Source organism: Dipodomys spectabilis, unplaced genomic scaffold (assembly GCF_019054845.1).
Source record: "Dipodomys spectabilis isolate Male_0828 unplaced genomic scaffold, ASM1905484v1 ptg000069l, whole genome shotgun sequence".
In the NCBI taxonomy this organism is placed as follows: Eukaryota; Metazoa; Chordata; class Mammalia; order Rodentia; family Heteromyidae; genus Dipodomys; species Dipodomys spectabilis.
Genome location: NW_024870746.1, coordinates 1,051,869 through 1,057,874, shown reverse-complemented (window position 1 = coordinate 1,057,874; position 6,006 = coordinate 1,051,869).

Below are 6,006 nucleotides of genomic sequence, written 5' to 3'. Positions count from 1 at the left end.
TGATTTGCTGCCTACATGTGGCTCTCTGTTGTCACCACCTTCAGTGTGCACCTGCAAGGGTGATTATCTTCCTGTTCTTCTGTCAGCAAAGATCATATTTTGTATGTATCCTGCTGAAAACAAACCTAGTCTTTGCTTCCTATTCCCAAATGACCTACCCTAGATTTCCCTCCTGTTTGTTTTCCTCCTACATCTTCACCTCCCCTCCTACCTTCCCTCTCTCCTTCCTTTTCTTCCCTCCCCTTCGGTGTTTACCAAATTTGAAAAAGAGAGCACCACAATTACACTTAAGTTTTAAAATCTCAAAGGAAATAAAATTATGGGATTCCAGAGAACTTGCATTGTTGAGAAGTGATCTCCATTCATGGAAATCACAGGCAAATCACTAAAGACTGACCAAAGAATGATCTAATTTTGATACTCTCCTTACCCTCCCCCTCCCTTTTTTTCAATTTTGTTTGTTTCTGAGGCAGGTTTTCGTTTGTAGCTTAAGCTGGCTTGGAACTCACTATCCTCCTGCCTCAGTCTCTTGAGTGCTGGGATTATAGGCATCAATTTTTCACTATGGTAAAATATGTATAACAAAATTATCATCTTACTCACTTTAGTTTATACAGTTCAGTGTTATATAGTATTAAGTATAGTCATAATGTGCAATCATCACTATTGTCTGTTTCCATAACACCTTTCATATTGTAAAAGTGAAGCTTCATACTTTTAAAATAATAGCTCCCATCCCCTCATTTCCCAGCCCCTGAAAACCACTGTTTTACCTTCCACTTTATAATTTTTTCTTACTTTTTAGTATTTTAGTATTTAGCCTTCCCTTCTTGACACAAGAAATCTAGAAATCGCTGAGCACTGGTATCTCATGCCTGTAATGCTAGCTAGTCAGAAAACTGGGATCTGAGGATTGAGATTCAAAGTTAGATGGGCAAAAAGTCCCTGAGACTCATCTCCAACTAATTTCTCCTCCACCACCACAAACAAACAAACAAACAAAAAACTGGAAATGGAACTGTGGTTCAAGGGGTATAGCACTAGCCTTGTGTAAAAAAGCTTAGGGACAGTGCCCAGGCCCTGAGTTCAAGCCTTAGGACCTGCGCGCACACACACACACACACACACACACACACAAATATAGAAATGAAGGTCTGGGAAGGTGGTTCAGTGGTAGAGCGCTTGCCTTGCATGCATGAGGCCCTGGGTTCAATTCCTCAGCACCACATAAGCAAAAAGAAAAAAGCCGGAAGTGACATTGTGGCTCAAGCTGAAATGCTGAGGGACAATGCCCAGGCCCAGAGTTCAGGCCCCACGACCAGACCCAAAAAAAACCAAATATAGAAATCAAGCTAAGGGCATGGATCAAGTAAAATAACAACAGATGAGCAAGCAAGCTGAGCAAGTACAAGGCTCTGAATTCAAACCCCAGTACTAGAAGAAAAAAATAATGAATATAGTAATCAAACTGGAGTCAGGCACATTCGTGGTTCATGCCCATAATCCAAGTTACTCAGGAGTCTGAGTTCTGAGAATCAAGGTTCAAAGTCAGCTTGGGCAGAAAAGTCTTTGAGACTTATATCTCCAATTAACCACCAAAAAGTGGGAAACAGAGCTGTGGCTCAAGTTGTAGAGCACACACAGTTGTAACACACACATACACACACACACTTACACACACTCGCATCAAACTGGAATGGTGGCACACTATTGTAATTCCAGTTATTTAGGAGTATTGGTAGGCATATTCAGAATTTGATACCAACCTGGGCAAAGTTAGCAAGACCTTGCCTCTAAAACAAATCAAAACACAACAAAAGGTCTGGGGGCATGGCTCAAGAGATAGCGTGTTGCTAGGCATTAGGCCCTGGTTCAATTTTGGTACCATATGTTTGCATACACAAAAAGAATATAGAAATCAAAACCATGCAGCATCCATGAATAAGAAACAAAAGGATAATATTTTTAGAAGGCAGCATACATCCCAAAGTTTATCAATGCCACACTTAGTGTATGTCTAGTGTTTCCTGGTAAAGTAAGAGTTAGGCATTGGTAAGAGTAGTCCCTATTTCCTCATCCCATTGACTAGATGAGAAATGACTGGCGATATGCCTTGGTCTGCCTCCATGGTAGCTGGAGCCAGGCAAGTGTTCTCTTCCCCTGTGCTTTTAAGAGCTGGCTGGTACAGAGGCAGTGGACTTCTATGTCATCAGCCCCTCTCCTATGGACTGCTGCTTGCTGGACATCTGATTTGTTTTTTGCCACATTGATCTGAATTCTATTGTGGAAATGATTCTCTCTTCACCATCTTTTGCTCCAAAAGGGCTGAATTTATCCTCATACATATTTTTAATAAAGGACATTGTAGCAAACACATAATCATTGCTTTGGGGAAGATAGTTCTGATTAGAAAGAATTAGGCGGGCTGGGAAGGTGGCTCAGTGGTAGAGTGCTTGCCTTGCATGCATGAGGCCCTGGCTTCGATTCCTCAGCACCACATAAGCAGAAAAAGCCAGAAATGGCACTGTGGCTCAAGTAGTAGAGCACTCCCCTTGAGCTGAAGAGCTGAGGGACAGCGCCCAGGCCCAGAGTTCAGGCAGCACAACTGGCAAAAAAAAAAGAATTAGGCATCTTTTGCTGAACCAATGCTAGTTCTCAAAAAAACTTTCTAAAATCTGATTGCTCTTGGCTATGCTGCTTATTCCTACCATGTATACTTGAATTGAGCCTTTTCTCTGTAGTATGTCAGTAATTTCTTTGAGGCTTTCTGTTTAAGACTCTATTACCCACTTCTCTTCTATGCCCCTCTAGTACACACTAGTGAAATGATTTTTTTGTTTTTGGTGGCAGTCCTGGGGCTTGAACTCAGTGGCCTGGGAGCTGTCCCTGAGCCTTTATGCTCAAGACTAGCACTCTACTACTTGAGCCACAGCTCTACTTTCCACTTTTTACTGGTTAACTATAGATAACAGTCTTGTGGACTTTCCTGCCCAGGCTAGCTTCTAACTATGATCCTCAGATCTAGGGCTGGGATGTAGCTCAGTGGCAAGGCACTTACATAGCAAGTGCAATGTCCTGGGTTCGATCCCCAGTTCCAAAAAAGAACCTGTCGATCCTCAGATCTTAGCCTCCTGAGTAGTTAGTATTACAGGTGTGAATCACCAATGCCTGGTGAAAAATGCTTTTTCAGCACTAATTACTGAGAAATTTTTCTTGAGGGCTAAGTTTCTGGAACAACAACAACAACAACAGCAACAACAAAAAGCCATAAGTAACTGAGGGCATTGGAGAATGCTGTTATAAATGGCTTAGCAGAAGAGACAGGAAGAAATAGTAGAAGACCCAAAAGAAAAAAAAAAGTCATACTCAACACTTGAGGCACTAGTGTATGAGTTTTCCCTTTACATTAAACAACTCTCTAATTGGACACTTTATCCTACAACTAAATTGTGACACTAGCCACCTGGAATGAATGCCAGTTAGGAGACACAGGTTGTGACCTGCACTTCTGGCCAACCAGCTATATATCAGGATGTCTTGAGCCCTTCTTGTTCAATAACTTGTTAGAATGACTCACAGAACTCAGGAAAGTCCTTTACTTATGATTACTGGTTTAATATAAAGGATACAGCTCAGGAACAGTCAAATGGAAGAAACACAAAGAGTAAGGTATAGGAATGGGGAGGGGGATGCATGGACCTTCCATGTCATTTCTGGGCAAGTCCTTCCTCCTTCTTCAGAACCTTAATTTATTCACCAAACTGAAAGCTCTCTGAACTATGAAATCCAATGATGAGGGTTTTTATGAAGGCTTTATTATTACATAAATATGATTGATTAAATTACTAGCAAGGAGTACTTAAATCAATCTTCTCTCCCTCTTTTCTGGAGATCAGAGTGGGCTGAAAGTTCTGATCATTTAATCACAAGATTGGTTTCTCTGAAAGTTCACTACCAAACTCTATGAAGCCATCATAACCCTCATCCCAAATTCAGGCAGGGACTCATCAAAGAAAGCGAACTATAGACCCATTTCTTTGATGAACATCGATGCAAAACTTCTCAACAAAATTTTGGCCAAGCAACTTCAATGCCTCATCAAAACAATCATACACCATGATCAAACAAGATTCATTTCAAGGATACAAATCTGGTTCAATATATACAACTCAATTATTATAATTCATCACATCAACAAGAGCAAGGATAAGAATGACATGATTATCTCAATAGATGCAGAAAAAGCATTCGACAAAATCCAACACCCCTTTATGATGAAAGCTCTGGAAAAACTAGGAATCCATGGAACATTCTTCAATATAATAAAGGATGTGTATGATAAACCTACAGCCAGCATTATAATGAATGGAGAAAAGCTGAAGCTATTTCCTCTAAATTCAAGAATGAGACAAGGATGTCCACTCTCTCCACTTCTCTTCAATTTAGTATTAGAATGCTTAGCTAGAGCAATAAGACAAGATACAAACATAAAGGGGCTCCAAGTAGGGAAAGATGAAATTAAACTTTCCCTTTTTGCAGATGACATGATCTTGTTTTGTTGTTGTTTTCTTTTGTCGGTCATGGGGCTTGAACTCTGGGTTTGGGCGCTATCCCTCAGCTCTTCAGCTTTTTTTTTTTTTTTTTTGAGTCTGGTTGTGGGGCCTGAACTCTGGGCCTGGGCACTGTCCCTCAGCTCTTCAGCTCAAGGCTAGCACTTTACCACTTGAGCCACAGTGCCACTTCTGGCTTTTTTTTCTTTTTGCTTATGTGTTGCTGAGGAGTCGAACCCAGGGCCTCTGGCATGCAAGGCAAGCGCTCTACCACTGAGCCACCTTCCCAGCCCAGCTCTTCAGCTTAAGGGGAGTGCTCTACTGCTTGAGCCACAGCACCACTTCCAGTTTTCTAGTGGTTTATTGGAGATAAGAGTCTCACGGACTTTCCTGCTTGGGCTGGCTTTAAACCACGATCCTCAGATCTCAGCCTCCTGAATACCTAGGATTACAAGAGTGAGCCACCGGCTCCCAGCTTGATCTTGTATTTAAAGGGCCCCATAGCCGGGCGCTGGTGGCTCACGCCTGTAACCCTAGCTACTCAGGAGGCTGAGATCTGAGGATCGCGGTTCAAACCCAGCCCGGGCAGGAGAGACCGTGAGACTCCTATCTCCAATAAACCACCAGGAAACCGGAAGTGACGCTATAGCTCAAGTGGTAGAGCGCTTGCCTTGAGCTGAAGATCTGAGGGACAGCGCCCAGGCCCAGAGTTCAGGCCCCACGATCGACAAAAAAAAAAAAAAAAAGACGGACCCCATAGACTCTACTCCCAAGTTACTGGAACTGATCCGAAACAATGGCAAAGTAGCAGGACACAAAATTAACCCTCAAAAATCAATGGTTTTTCTGTATTCCAATAACAAGATAAACACGGCTGAAATCAGGAAAGCAACTCCTTTTGTGAACCTCCTCCCAAAAAAATAAAATACCTAGCAGTTAACTATAGAAGTGAAGGACCTCTACCATGAAAACTTTAAAATCCTGAAAAAGGAAATTAAAGCAGAGCTAACCAAGTGGTAAAACCTCCCATGCTCCTGGATTGGGAGGATTAACATCATGAAAATGGCAATACTGCCAAAGGCTATCTACAAATTCAATGTGATACCTATCAATATCCCAACCTCATTCTTCAAGTAAGTAGAAGAAGCAATCCAAAAATTCATATAGAACAATAAAAGACCCTGAATAGCAAAAACAATCCTTGGCAGAAAGAACAAAGCCATAGTAATCAAAACATCTTGGTGCTGGCACAAGAAAGAACAGACCTGAGGACCAATAGAATAGAACTGAAGACCCAGAAATGAACCCACAGACCTACAACCACCTAATCTTTAATAAAGGAGCTAAAAAAAATAGAATGGAAGAAAGACACACTCTTCAATAAATGGTGCTGGCAAAATTGGTTAGTCACCTGTAGAAAACTAAAGTTAGATCCTTATATATCACCTTGTACCAG